Consider the following 15,033-nt stretch of genomic DNA (forward strand, 5'->3'; position numbering starts at 1 on the left):
AAAGTGAAAGAGATAAATGGAGAGAGACAGGAATGGGAGTCCTAGATCAGGTGGTCAGCAGGCTCTCTGGACAGGTGACCCTTGAGCAGGGAGCTTAAGAACCACACCTTGTTCCAGGGAAGGATGTCCCTGGCTGAAGTAGGTCAGTGCAAAGGCCAGAAGCAGGGGATCCAGAGAAGGTGAGTGCGGCCAGAGAAGGAACAGGAGCACCCAGAGGGTGGGAGGGGTGGCTGGGTCTGGACCTGGGTTCTGACTTCAGCCTCGATGACGTGGGGCACTTGAGAGGGTTTCTGGTGGGGAGTTTTTTTATTATGCTCAAATTATTTTCTCTTGGCATAATTTCAGATTACCACAAAAGTGGCAAGAATAGTGTAAGAATTCCCAGATTCTCACGGATTCCCAGATATTAAACTTTTACTAAGAGAGTGTGAGGCATCTGGAAATGGGGTCTTTGAGGGTGTGATCAACTCAAGATGAGGTTGTACTGGACAAAGAAGGGAGCTCTAAATCCAATAAGACTGATGTCCTCATAAGAGGGAATTGTGGCCACAGAGCCAAGGAGGGGAGACAGCCACATGAAGACAGAGGCACAGGCTGGAGTCATCTGGGCACAAGACAAGAACACGGGCAACTAGCAGGAGCTGAAAGAGATGGGGGGACCCTCTGCCAGAGCCCTCAGAAGGAGTGAGGCCTCCAGGATTGTGAGAGACAGTAAGTTTGTGTTGTTTTAAAATGCAAGTGTTAAAATTAAAAAAAAATTTTTTGGATATCATTTTATTTTGTTTGGTCACACCGCACGGCTTGTAGGATCTTAGTTCCCAACCCAGAGATTGAACCTGAGCCCTCAACAGGGTAAGTGCCGAGTCCTAACAACTGGACCGTTAGGGAAGTCCTCAACATAATTTTAGAGTCTCAGAAAAGTGGCAAAATAGTACAAAGAATTTCCAGACGCCCTTCATCCAGATTTCCCAAATGTTGAATTTGTATTACATTTGCTTTACATTTCTCTCTTTATGTATATCTCTTAGAGTCTTACACATTTTCAAATGGTATTCATCGCCATTATGTAGACAACATCCTGTATTTCTTTTCTTGATTTATGAACTTTAGACCATACCTATTTTAACAATAAAAATAAATGCTCTTTCCCACTGCAATGAGAAGCCTGCACATCGCAACTAGAGAAAGCCTGCACGCAGCAATGAAGACCAGCACAGCTTAAAAAAAATAATAAATGCTCTTTCTTATGCCGACAACTTTTTATATTTGCGACAGTTTTATTTTTTAAATTTATTGATTCGGCTGTGCCAGATCTTAGTTGCAGCATGTGGGATCTAATTCCCTGGCCAGGGTTGAACCCAGGGCCCCTGCATTGGGAGCCTGGAGTCTTCACCACTGGACCACCAGGGAATCCCAACAGTTTTATTGATACAATTCACATACTCTACAATTCAACTATTTAAAGTGTACAATTCAATGACTTTTAGTATATTCACAGAAAAGTTCAGCCATCACCACAGTCAATTTAGAATGTTCTAATCACCATAGAAACCCTAGCCCCTTAGCTATCACTCCCACACCAAACTTTCCATACCCTTTCCATACCCCCCAGCCCCTGGCAAACTCTAATCTACTTTCTGTCTCTCTAGATTTGCCTATTCTGGATGTTTCATATAAATGGAATCATCTAGCATGTGGTCTCTTGTGACTGGCTTCCTTCACTTAGCGTTTTTTCAAGGTACATCCATGTTGTTGTACGTATCAGTACTTTTCTTTTTATTGTCCAATGAAATGCTGTTGTATGGCTGTCTCATATTTTATTTATTCCTTTGTCAGTTGATGGACATTTGTATTGTTTCCACCTTTTGGTTAGTATGTTTAATGTTGCTATGAATACTCATGGACACTTTTTCATGTGGACATATGTTTTCATTTCTCTTGGATAGACAGCTAAAAATACAGTTGCTTGGTCATATGGTAACTCTACGTTTAACCTTTGAGAAACTGCCTGTTTTCCACACAACTGCACCTTACATTACACTCCCATTACACAACATTACATTCCCATCAGCAATGTAGGAGGGTTCCAATTTGTTCATGCACTTACCAACACCTATCATCATTCCTTGTTTTGATCACAGCCATCCTAGGGGGTGTGAAGTGGTATCTGGTTGTGGTTTTGATTTGCATTTGCCTGATGACAAGTGATGTGGAGCATTTTTCATGTGCTTGTTGGTCATTTGTATATCTTCTTTGGGAAAATGTCTATTCAGATCGTTTGCCCATTTTTAATTGGGTTGCTTGATGTTTTGTGGTTGAGTTATAATAGTTCTTTTTATATTCTGGATACTGGACCCTTTATCAGATATGTAATTTGCAAATATTTTATCCCATTCTGTGAGGCGTCTTTTTATTTTATTGGTAGTGTTTTTTGATGCACGAAAGTGTTCAGTTTTGATGAACTCCAGTTTACCTACTTTTTCTTCTTTTGTGCGTTGCGTTTTTGTTGTCATATCTAAGAAACTACTGCCTAATCCAAGGTCATGAAGATCTACTGTGTTGTCTTTGATGACTTTCATGGGTTTAATTACGGTATTCAGATTTTTATCTACTTTGAGTTGATTTTTAAATTATTTATTTATTTATAAATATGCTGGTTCTTTGTTGCTGCGCAGGCTTTTCTCTAGTTGCCACAAGCAGGGGCTACTCTCTAGTGGCACTGTGCAGGCTTCTCACTGAGGTGGCTTCTCTTGTTGTGGAGCACGGGCTCTAGAGCACAGTCAACCGGGCTTGGTTGCTCTGCGGCATGTGGGATCTTCCTAATCAGTGATCAAACCCGTGTCTCCTGCATTGGCAGGCAGATTCTTTACCACTGAGCCACCAGAAAAGTCCTGCTTTGGGTTAATTTTTGTTTATGGTGTGAGGTGAAAATCCAGCTTCATTCTTTTGCATGTGTATAACCAGTTGTCCCAGTACCATTTGTTAAAGAGACCATTTTATCCCCATTGACTGGTCTTGATACTCTTGTCAAAAGCAATTGACCATAGATGTTAGGGTTTACTTATGGACCTGTAATTTCATTTTGAAGAACTGACTCATTGGAAAAGACCCTGATGCTGGGAAAGATTGAAGACAGGGGGAGAAGGGGATGACAGAGGATGAAATGGTTGGATGGCATCACCAACTTGATGGACATGAGTTTGAGCAAGCTCTGGGAGTTAATGATGGACAGGAAAGCCTGATGTGCTGCAGTCCATGGGCTTGCAAAGAGTCAGACACGACTGAGCGACCGAACTGAGCTGAACTGAATTCTATTTCATTGATCTGTACATCTATCCTGGTGAGGATATGGTGAGGAACAGGGAGGCCTGGTGTGCTTCAGTCCACGTGGCTGCAAAGAGTTATACACAACTTAGTGACTGAACAACAACCACATACATCTGTCCTTATGCCAAAACCACATCATTTTTATTACTGTAACTTTGTACTAGATTTTGAAATCCGGAAGTGCAAGTCTTCCAACTTTGTTCTTTTTTGAGATTGTCTTGGCTATTTGGGGTTCCTTTTGTGTGCTTAGTCTCTCAGTCATGTCCAACTCTTTTTGACTCCATGGACTATAGCCTTCCAGGCTCCTCTGTCCATGGGGATTCTCCAGGGAAGAATACTGGAATGGGTTGCCATGCCCTCCTCCAGGGGATCTTCCCAACCCAGGGATCCAACCCAGATCTCCTGCATGGCATGTGGATTCTTTACCATCTGAGCCACCAGGAAAGCCCAGGGTTCCTTAAAATTCCATAGAATTTTAGGATCAGCTTTTCCATTCATGCAAAGAGGTTATTAGCATGATGAGAGGCACTGATTGGGACCTGTGGATTGGTTTGGGGGAGTACTGCCATCTTAACAATGTTAAACCTTCTAGATCTGTGAACAAAGGGTACCTTTCCACTTATTTAGTTGTTTGGTTTTTTTTTAGTTTCTTTGCAATTTTTTGGTAATTTTCAGTGTACAAGTCTTACATTTCCTTGATTAAGTTGATTCCTAATTCTTTTATTCTTCTGGACTTAGGGAGTCAACATCAAGTCTTCTGAAACATGCTGCCATGGAGGAGAGGAGAAGGAGTGGCAGAGTGGGTTTAACTGTTGATATTAATTGCTGCATGTGGGCTTGGGGGCAGGTGTCTCCCTCTCCTCTCATGTAAGCATGTGGAGGAGTTTCCCCAGCCCGTCTCCACTGCTTCCTCTGTCCTCGGTAAGGAGGAGCAATGTATCTGATTGGTCAGTTTGGAAGAATAAGTGGGAAAGTTTGGCCCAGCCAAGGGAAAAAATTAAGTCTTGGGGTCCATGAACATGGAATGTCTATTTATTTAAGTCTACTTTACTTTCCCCATGATGTTGTGTCAATTTCAGAATGTAAGTTTTATACTCAGTAGGTTCTTTAAAATTTTTTTTATTTAAAAAAGTTTTATTGGATTACAGATGATCTACAGTGTTGTGTTAGTTTCGGGTGTACAGCAAAGTGAGCCAGTTATACATACACATATGTCCACTCTTCTAGATTCTTTGCCCATATAGGCCTGTACTCAGTAACTTCCTACGGCCCCTGTCAAGTCCTCACTTTGTAAAGCAGGCCTATTAGGGTTCCTGGTTATTCCTCTGCTCACCCTTCCCCACACCATCATGTCCTACCTTCCATGACTAATACCGTTTCCACTAATAACAACAGCTTAACCCAGCTTAAGCACAAGCCCGGCACTGTTCTAGGAACTTGGCCTACAGTAACTAATGGAATCTTCATAACTATCCTAGGAGAGGAGGCCAGTGACTTGCCCAAGGTCTGCAACTAATGGGGAGCAGAGCCAGAATTCCACCCAGGCTGTCAGACGCCTGCATCTCTGCTTTTCTTCATCGACTTCCTTGCCTGTTTTGCAATGGCAGTTGGGATATGTGAGGTTGAACCCCATGAAGCAGCTGATGTTTGACCACTTTTTAAAATTAATTTATTGGGACTTCCCTGGTGGTCCAGTGGCTAAGACTCTGTGCTCCCTCTGCAGGGGGTCCAACCGTGGTCAGGGAACTGGATCCCACATGCTGTAACTAAGAGTTCATATGCTGCAAGTAGAGATCTGGTGTGCCCCAGTGAAGACCCAGTGAAGCCAAATAGTATATAAATAAAAGTTTACCTATAATTAATTTATCTATTTTTGGCTGCACTGGTCTTCACTGCTGCATTTGGGCTTTCTCTAAATGCAGTGAGCGGGGGCTCCTCTTCATTGCGGCTTGCCAGCTTCTCATCGCGGTGGCTTCTCTTGTTTCGAGCGTGGGCTCTAGAGCACAGGCTCAGTAGTTGTGGGTCATGGGCTTAGTTTCTCCGCGGCCTTTGGAATCTTCCCCGACCCAGGGATTGAACCTGTGTCCCCTGCATTGGCAGGCAGATTCTTAACCACTGGACCACCAGGGAATCCACCATTTTAGCCTAACAAAAAACAGCAATTTCATTTGATTCAACTTGTTTTTTTTGTTTTTTGTTTTTTAAAAAAAAGAAGACCTGGGATTTGAGGCAGGTGCTGGAATGTTTGTTCAGTAGTACAGGTGGGGATTTTCTGAGCTTAAAGCTCTGCTGTGAAAGGTTTGAACACGCTCCCCAGAGGAAGCAGCAGCTTTGAGAAAGGCAGGCTCACCTGGAGGAACCTTCTGAGCAAAAGACTGAAGTCTGCCTTCAGATGGGGGTGCCGTTTTGGGGGTGAGCTCACTCTAAGTCCAAAGGTGTGTTGAGGTAGGTAGGTCCTCCTGAGAGCCAGGCTCTACATCTGCATGAGTCATTCGGCCTCCGGGAGCCTGCCACCAGGGCCGGGCGTGGCTCTGACGTTCCTGGGCAGGGCCTGCCACGTGGACTCACAGGGCTGTGTTTCCAGGCCCGTCCTTCGGCTCCTGGGATCGGTGACAGGAGCAGGGAGGGCAGCCACCTCATGGCCTTGGGACTGTTTGGTTGATAAGCCTCCAGTATGTAAGAGGCCATGGGAGGAAGAGACCTGGAGCTTCAATGTCTTTGAAAGAGAAGACAACTTTAAAGGAGAAGGAGAATTCAGCTTTGGACATGCCCTGTCTTAGGGCTTTGATGTGGGAGGAGGGTTACATTTCTCTGTTCCAGCAGTTTCAGACTGCTGAAACTCATTTGGTCTCCTGCCCAGCTGCTGGGGAGCCTCCCTGGACAGTAGCACTGAGCTGCAGGGGAGACCGATGGATGGGGAGTGAGGTTTCAGCCTTGACCTCAGGGCAGCCCTTGAGTTGATTACCACACAGTTCTTACCTGTTCAGACTTTCTTGGGACAGAGTCAGCCATCCAACAGGAAGGTTGGGGAGGGAGTATTGGGAACATGGCTTGTGCGTGAGGGAGGGTAGTCTTGAGGGACTACCCCCTCCAGCCCACTCTGGACCCCCGTGGCCTCTGTGCAGTGGGCTGGGAGAGAGCACTGAAGATCCAGGGGTGGGCAGTGACAACCCTTTAGCTCAGCAGCAGCACCCACTGCCCCTCCCCTCTCCTCGCATATCCCCTCTTTCTCAGGAAAGGAGAGTGGCATGTCTGCTCGGAGGATGACTGTAACTTGTCTGTATCTCTTGACTGCAGGATACTGGTCAGTTTAAGAGGGGCAAACCCTGGGGACTGGCTCTCCTGTCCCCCTCCCCTGGCTGGACAGGAGACCCTGGAAATGCACCCGTCCATGTGTGTGATCACCTCATCTACAGAGGCCCCCTCAGTGTGGCAGGGGAGGGTTGTGGCTATTTCCACATTGAAAGATGCTGGAGCTCTTTCAATGGGCTCTCCATGTAGAAAAACAACCAACCTTACGCCCTACACACAAAGCGATCAGAAAAGAATTCTAGCCCTAAATGCCCAGGGAAGATAATAAGCTTATGGCAAAGCCAGAGTATCAGTGGGGGCTCAGGAGCAAAGATGTCTTAAACAGAACCCAGAAAGCATTGTCCTTAGAAGAAATACTGCTGAACAGGACTACTTACATTAGAAGACGTTGTGTTCATCAAAACATGCCATTGGGAGGGAAAAGGAAGCCCTAGACTGGGATAGATGTTTGCAACGCACATCAACAAAGGACTCAGACTGGGTAAAGAACTCCTAGAAATACACAGGAAAGAGATAAACTACCGGATTTTAAGATGGGCAGAGACTTGGGCAGGTGCTTCACAGAGATATGCAAATGGCTGGTGGTATGAAAAGGCACCAGCCTCATCCATCCTTCGGGACATGCCGGGGACCTGTCACTGCACTTCCAGTGGAAGAGCTGGAAGACAAAGAGGACTGAGACTGTCTTCCAGCCTGCCTCCACCCCCTATGCCTGGACCACAGCAACAGCGTCCATGTTGGTCCCCACGGTCCACTCTTTAGTCTCTTCTCCAGCCTGCAGTGAGACGTTACTTTAAAAATATAAGTCAGAACGTTTTGTCCTCCCCACGACTCAGAGGAGCTCCAGTGCTACCTACCCAAGCTCAAGAGGCCCTATGTGATGTCGCCCTCTTTCCCGCCTGCTGTGCCTTGACTGCACTCTGGAGGGCGCTGCTGTCCACCCTGCATCCCAGGACCCCCTGCGCTCCCTCTGGCGCCCCCTGACCACAGTCCTGAGAAGCCATGTGACTTGCTTTGACCCATGAAATGTGGAAGTTCATCCATTGCCTTGATTAGAGTTGAAGAACCAGCAAGGGCTTCCCCTCTCTCTGCACTGGTGACTGGCAGGGCTCCATCCAGGCAAGGGCTGCCCCACCAGCTGTCCCGAGGGAAGACAGCCGCGGGAGTCACGGCGGCCAGCTCTCAGCAGACACATGGGGTGAGAGGGGAAGGGTCACGTGTTTCCAAGTATGGGCTGGTGCCAGCCTGTCCTGATCCATGCATGTGCAAGCTCGTACCTGCTTCGGGGAACTTGCCGCCACTGACCTCTTCTCCTCCTGTTCTTCCAGGTGGTCAGTTGTGCCAGAAACACATGTGAACTACTCAATTCCTTTCTTACCACATTTAAAAAAATTTTGTTTAATTGGAGGCTAATTGCTTTACAATATTGTGGTGGTTTTTGCCACCCAACACAGCCATGGGTGTACATGTGTTCCTCATCCTGAACCCCACTCCCACCTCCCTTCCCATCCCATCCCTCAGGGTCATCCCAGGGCACCAGCCCTGAGCACCCTGTCTCATGCATCGAACCTGGACTGGCGATCTAGTTCACATATGATAATATACGTGTTTCAATGCTATTCACTCAATCCTCAAGCTGCAAATTCCAAGTTCACTGAGCCCAAAAACACATCGAATGCCTCAGACAAGCTGAGCCAAAGCAAGGCAAGGGATACAGAATGATTCCATTTATATAGCATTTAAGAACAGGCAAAACTGTAATGTTTGGTGAAGCCTATGTAGATTGTTTTTTAGTTCTGTTTTTATTATTATTATAAATTTTATTTATTTTTGGCTGCACTGGGTCTTCGTTGCTGCATGGGCTTTCTCTGAATTGTGACACACGAGGGCTACCCTATGGCTGCGTTGCACAGGCTTCTCATTGCAGCGGCTTCTCTTGTTGAGGCTCTCCGGCTCTCGAGTCGGCGAGTCTAGGGCTCAGCAGTTGTGGCACGCAGGCTAAGCTGCTCTGCCATGTGTGGGATCTTCCAGGACCAGGGATCAAATCCACGTTCCCTGCATTGGCAGGAGGATTCTTAACCACTAGACCACCAGGAAAGTTCCTAGTACTTCAGTTATATAGATAAATAGATATGTATATATATGTTGTTCAGTTGCCCAGTCATGTCTGACTCTTTGCTACCCCACGGACTGCAACACGCCAGGCCTCCTTGGCCCTCACCATCTCCCGAAGTTTGCCCAAGTTCATGTCCATTGCATCAGTAATGCCATCCAGCGATCTCATCCTCTGACGCCCTCTTCTCCGTCTGCCATCAATCTTTCTCAGCATTAGGGACTTTACCAATGAGTTCGCATCAGGTGACCAGAATACTGGAGCTTTGGCTTCAGCATCAGTCCTTTCAATGAGTATTCAGGGTTGATTTCCCTCAAGATTGACTGGTTTGATCTCCTTGCTGTCCAAGGGACTCTCAGGAGTCTTCTCCAGCACCCCACTTCAAAGGCATCAATTCTTTGGCGCTCTGCCTTCTTAATAATCCAGCTCTCACAAGTGTATATGACTACTGGGAAGACTGTTGGTTCAGTTCAGTTCGGTTGCTCAGTCGTGTCCAACTCTTTGCGACCCCATGGACTGCAGAATGCCAGGTTTCCCTATCCATCACCAGTCCCTGGGACTGCTCAAACTCATGTTCATCGAGTCACTGATGCCATCCAACCATCTCATCCTCTGTTGTCCCCTTCTTCTTTTGCCTTCAATCTTTCCCAGCATCAGGGTCTTTCCCAATGAATCAGTTCTTTCCATCAGGTGGCCAAAGGATTGGAGTTTCAGCTTCAGCATCTGTCCTTCCAATGAATATTCAGGACTGATTTCCTTTAGGATGGACTGGTTTGATGTCCTTGCAGGCCAAGGGACTCTCAAGAGGCTTCTCCAACACCACAGTTCAAAAGCATCAATTCTTCGGTGCTTAGCTTTCTTTATAGTCCCAACTCTTACATGCATATGTGACTACTGGAAAAACATAGCTTTGACTAGACGGACCTTTGTTGGTAAAGTAATGGGTCTGCTTTTTAATATGCTGTCTAGGTTGGTCATAGCTTTTCTTCCAAGGAGCAAGCGTCTTTTAATTTCATGGCTGCAGTCACCATCTGCAGTGGTTTTCGAGCCCAAGAAAATAAAGTCTCTCACTGTTTCCATTGTTTCCCCATCTATTTACCATGAAGTGATGGGACCCGATGCCATGATCTTCAATGTTTGAATGTTGAGTTTTAAGCCAATTTTTTCACTCTCCTCTTTCACTTTCATCAACAGGCTCTTTATTTCCTCTTTGCTTTCTGCCACAAGGGTGGTGTCATCTCCCTATCTGAGGTTATTGCTATTTCTCCCAGCAATCTTGATTCCAGCTTGTGCTTCATCCAGCCCGGCATTTCACATGATGTACTATGCATAGGAGTTAAATAAGCAAGATGACAATATACAGCCTTGACGTACTCCTTTTCCAGATTTGGAATCAGTCTGTTGTTCCATGTCCAGATTTCCAGAAACCTGCAAACAGATTTCTCAGGAGGCAGGTCAGGTGGTCTGGTATTCCCATCTCTTGAAGAATTTTCCACAGTTTGTTGTGATCCACACAGTCAAGGACTTTGACATAGTCAATGAAACAGAAGTAGATGTTTTTCTGGAACTCTCTTGCTTTTTCAATGATCCAACGGATGTTGGCAATTTGATCTCTGGTTTCTCTGCCTTTTCTAAATCCAGCTTGAACATCTGGAAGTTCTCAGTTCATGTACTGTAGAAGCCTTGCTTGGAGAATTTTGAGCATTACTTTGCTAGCAAGTGAGATGAATGAAATTGTGTGGTAGTTTGAACATTCTTCGGATTGCTTTTCCTGGAATTGAAATGAAAACTGATTTTTTCCAGTCCTTTGGCCACTGCTGAGTTTTCCAAATTTGCAGGCACATTGAGTGCAGCACTTTAACAGCATCATCTTTTAGGATTTGAAATAACTCAGCTGAAATTCCATCACCTCCATTAGCTTCATTTGTAGTAATGCTTCCTAAGGTCCACTTGACTTCGGACTCAAGGATGTCTGACTCTAGGTGAGTGATCACACCATCGTGGTTATTTGGGTCATGAAGATATTTTTTGTATAGTTCTGTGTATTCTTGTCACCCTTTCTTAATATCTTCTGCTTCTGTTAGGTCCACACTGTTTCTGTCCTTTATTGTGCCCATCTTTGCATGAAATATTCTCTTGGTATCTCTAATTTTCTTAAAGATTTCTAGTCTTTCCCATTCTATTTTCTTCTATCTGTGCATTGATCACTGAGGAAGGCTTTCTTATCTCTCCTTGCTATTCTTTGGAACTTTGCATTCAGATGGGAATACCTTTGCCTTTAGCTTCTCTTCTTTTCTCAAGTATTTGTAAAGCCTCCTCAGACAACCATTTTGCCTTTTTGCATTTCTTTTTCTTGGGGATGGTCTTGATCACTGCCTCTTGTACAGTGTCATGAACCCCCATCCATAGTTCTTCAGGCACTCTGTCTATCAGATCTAATCCCTTGAATCTATTTGTCACTTCCACTGTATAATCGTAAGGGATTTGATTTAGGTCACACCTGAATCATCTAGTGGTTTTCCCTACTTTCTTCAATTTAAGTCTGAATTTGGCAATAAGGTGTTCATAATCTGAACCACAGTCAGCTCCAGGTCTTGTTTCTGCTGAGTGTATAGAGCTTCTTCATCATTGACTGCAAAGAATATAATTAATCTGATTTTAGTATTGACCATCTGATGATGCCCATGTGTAGAATCATCTCTTGTGTTGTTGGAAGAGGATGTTTGCTATGACCAGTGTGTTGCTTTGGCAACACTCTGTTAGCCTTTGCTCTGCTTCATTTTGTCCTCAAAGGCCAAATTTGCCTGTTACTCCAGATATATCTTGACTTCCTGCTTTTGCATTCCAGTCCCCTGTGATGAAAAGGATATCTTTTTTGGGTGTTGGTTCTAGAAGTTCTTGCAGGCCCTCATAGAACCATTTAACGTCAGCTTCTTTGGCATTAGTGGTTGAGGCATAGACTCAGATTTCTGTGATATTGAATGCTTTGCCTTGGAAACGAACAGAGATCATTCTGTTGTTAAGACTGCAGCCAAGTCCTGCATTTCGGACTCACTTGTTGACTATGAGGGCTACTCCATTTCTTCTAAGGGATTCTTGCCCACAGTAGTAGATATAATGGTCATCTGAATTAAATTTGCCCATTCCAGTCCAGTTTAGTTCTCTGATTCCTAAAATGTTGATGTTCACTCTTACCATCTCCTGTTTGACCACTTCCAATTTACCTTGATTCATGGACCTAACATTTCGGGTTCCTATGGAATATTCTTCTTTACAGCATCGAACTTTACTTCCATCACCAGTCACATCTATACCTGGGTGTTGTTTCCACTTTGGCTCCATCTCTTCATTCTTTCTGGAGTTATTTCTTCACTCTTCTCCAGTAGCATATTGGGCACCTACTGACCCGGGGAGTTCATCTTTCAGTGTCATATGAGAAGACCATAGGCTTGACTATACGGACCTTTGTTGTCAGAGTAATGTCTCTGCTTTTCAACACACTGTCTAGGTTTGTCATAGCTTTCCTGCCAAGAGCAATTGTCTTCTGATTTCATGGCTGCAGTCACTGTCCACAGTGGTTTTACAGCCCAAGAAGAAGAATCTGTCACTACTTCCACCTATATGTGTGTGTATATGTATATACTTTTCCAGATTCTTTTCCATCATAGGTTATTACTGATATTGAATATAGTTCCCTATGCTGTACGGTAGGTCCTTGTTGGTTATCTTTCATGATTGTTCTTTTTGTTGCTGCTGCTGCTAAGTCACTTCAGTCGTGTCCGACTCTGTGCAACCCCGTAGATGGCAGCCCACCAGGCTCCCCTGTCTGTGGGATTCTCCAGGCAAGAACACTGGAGTGGGTTGCCATTTCCATCTCCAATGCATGAAAGTGAGAAGTCAAAGTGAAGTCGCTCAGTCGTGTCTGACTCATAGCGACCTCATGGACTGGAGCCTACCAGGCTCCTCCATCCATGGGATTTCCCAGGCAAGAGTACTGGAGTGGGGTGCCATTGCCTTCTCCTGATTGTTCTTAGCAGCATTTAAAAACTTCTAATATATTTTAATTGGAAGATAATTGCTTTACAACACTGTTTTGGTTTCTGCCATATGGTTATCTATTTTATATGTGGTATTTTATATCTAAACTCCAAACTCTCAATTTATCCTTCCTTCAACCTTTTTCCATTTTGGTAATCAGAGGTTTGTTTTCTGTCTGAGTCTGTTTGTTTTGTAAATACATTCATTTGTACCATTTTTTTAGACTCCACATAAAAGTGATGTCATATATTTGTGTTTCTCTGTCTGAATTACATCATATCTATGTAGAGTTTTTAAGATAATAAAACAAGACCATGACCACATGTTGAGATGGCCATTTCTTCCAGGAGGGAGGAGGAACTCTGTGGCCAGGAGGCGGGGCTGGGCTTTGGCCCATGCAGCTTCTTCTTGACTGGGCAGGACCTCCTGGGGGCTCATAACCTTGTAACTGTTTCCAAAATATTGTGCTGTAGGCATCACGCAGCTCATGAAAAATACAGTGTTTGAGCTGGCTAAGGGATGCAACAAAAATGTGAATGGGAGTCTCCTAAGAAAACTTCTCTTGGAACAAATTAAATATTTGTTATCATTCATCCTAATTCCTAGACTAAATCCCACTTAATTTAGCATGTTTAATTTGCTGCTAGATTGTTCGCCAGTATTTTATTTAGGACTTTTACATCTATATTTAGACCTGAGATTCCCCTATTGTTTTCTGTGTGTGTTCCATCTGTGAGGTTTTATCAGTATCATACTCATTTCATGTGAAGAACTTGGAAACTGTTCATTTTCTGATTAGAAAAATAAGCAGCACCAGTTTGGGTCAATGAGCTTTGAAATGCTGGGGGTCTTGGGGGAAGGTGTCCTTCCTCTGTCAGCGTGAAGCCTGGAGAAGCTGCAGCCCGCTTGTTATTGGCCTGAAGTGACACAAACCCCTTAGGGTTGGGACTGGAGCTGGTGGCGAAATACAGCTGGAGCCCGGCTTTCGTCATCTTGTTGGCCATGTGAGGACTTGCAGGTGCTCCTCAAGGCTGCCTTCTCTGGAGAACCCGAATAAGCCCCTCTTTGCTGGAGAAATAACCAGCACCTGTCTGTTGTGGGTCAGCACAGCCATTACATCATCCTTTATCGTCATGGTTGGAAGGCCGTATCTGCTGCTACTTGCCCTGGGAGCGAGCACCTTATCAATTTACTTGCGTTTCCGAGCAGTTTCCTCTTATTTCTTAAAAGGTTATGTGGATTACCTGGGATAAGAAGCTGATGCCCTCTCTTCCCGACATGCTCTGCGTTGCCTATGTCTGGCTTGGCAGGGACAGGAATCCAGCCCCCAGGGCTAGTTCATGCTGCCCAAAGCCCTCAGAAAATCTAAATCCCTGGGCACCTGGACAGAGCCGTCTCTTTCCAACTTGATTGTCTGGATCTACCAGTTCTCGGAGTGCCTGGTCTTCTGAACCACCTCTTCTGGTTGACCATACTTTTCTCCAGGGTAAAGCCTATTCTATGCTGAAATGCCAGGTGCCAACAATGCATTTATTCCATCTTGCTCACTTCTGGCACACATGCAGGGGTGCACACGCATGCACGTACACACACATACACCGAGATACCCTGATGGATGCAGCTGCCACACCCTGGCCCAAGGAGGTGAAAGGCAAGGCAGGTAGGGCACCTCTGCGGGTGGTTCATGGAGCCAAGCTTCCTGGAAGGCTGTGCTTTGCTGAGAAGGTAACATGGAAAAGTCAGGGATGTGGACATTACATACACATTTTAAGTATATCAGGCTTCGCCACAATTTCTCTACTTGTGAGTATGTTTAAAAATCTTTATGATAAAAACTTGAAATGTTCTTTCATGAAATGATGGGTGGACGTTAATGAGAGCAATCTAAAAAGTCCCACTTAGAAAATCAGAAATTGAGAATCCTATGTTGATCACAATCCTGCTTTCTTTAGGAAAATCTACATGGTCTGTGAAAAACCCCAAGTTTGGGAACTGTTGGACACAGAGTTAACCTCACCAGGGTCAGCCACACTGAGTCCCACGTGATGCTGACTGCCAAGACCCCGCTGACTTTGCATCACAAAGGCTTCAGAAGCACATTTCTAATACCGGTCTTCTGCATTTTGCATAGACTTTTTTTAAAAGAGAAAGCATTTGCTGTTTCACCCCCTTTTGGTAAGAACACCTGAACTAAGAAAGAAGGAAGTGGTACTGCAGGGACCCCACCAGCAACCCTTTCCCCA

Source organism: Bubalus kerabau, chromosome 2, assembly GCF_029407905.1.
Source record: "Bubalus kerabau isolate K-KA32 ecotype Philippines breed swamp buffalo chromosome 2, PCC_UOA_SB_1v2, whole genome shotgun sequence".
Lineage (NCBI taxonomy): Eukaryota > Metazoa > Chordata > Mammalia > Artiodactyla > Bovidae > Bubalus > Bubalus kerabau.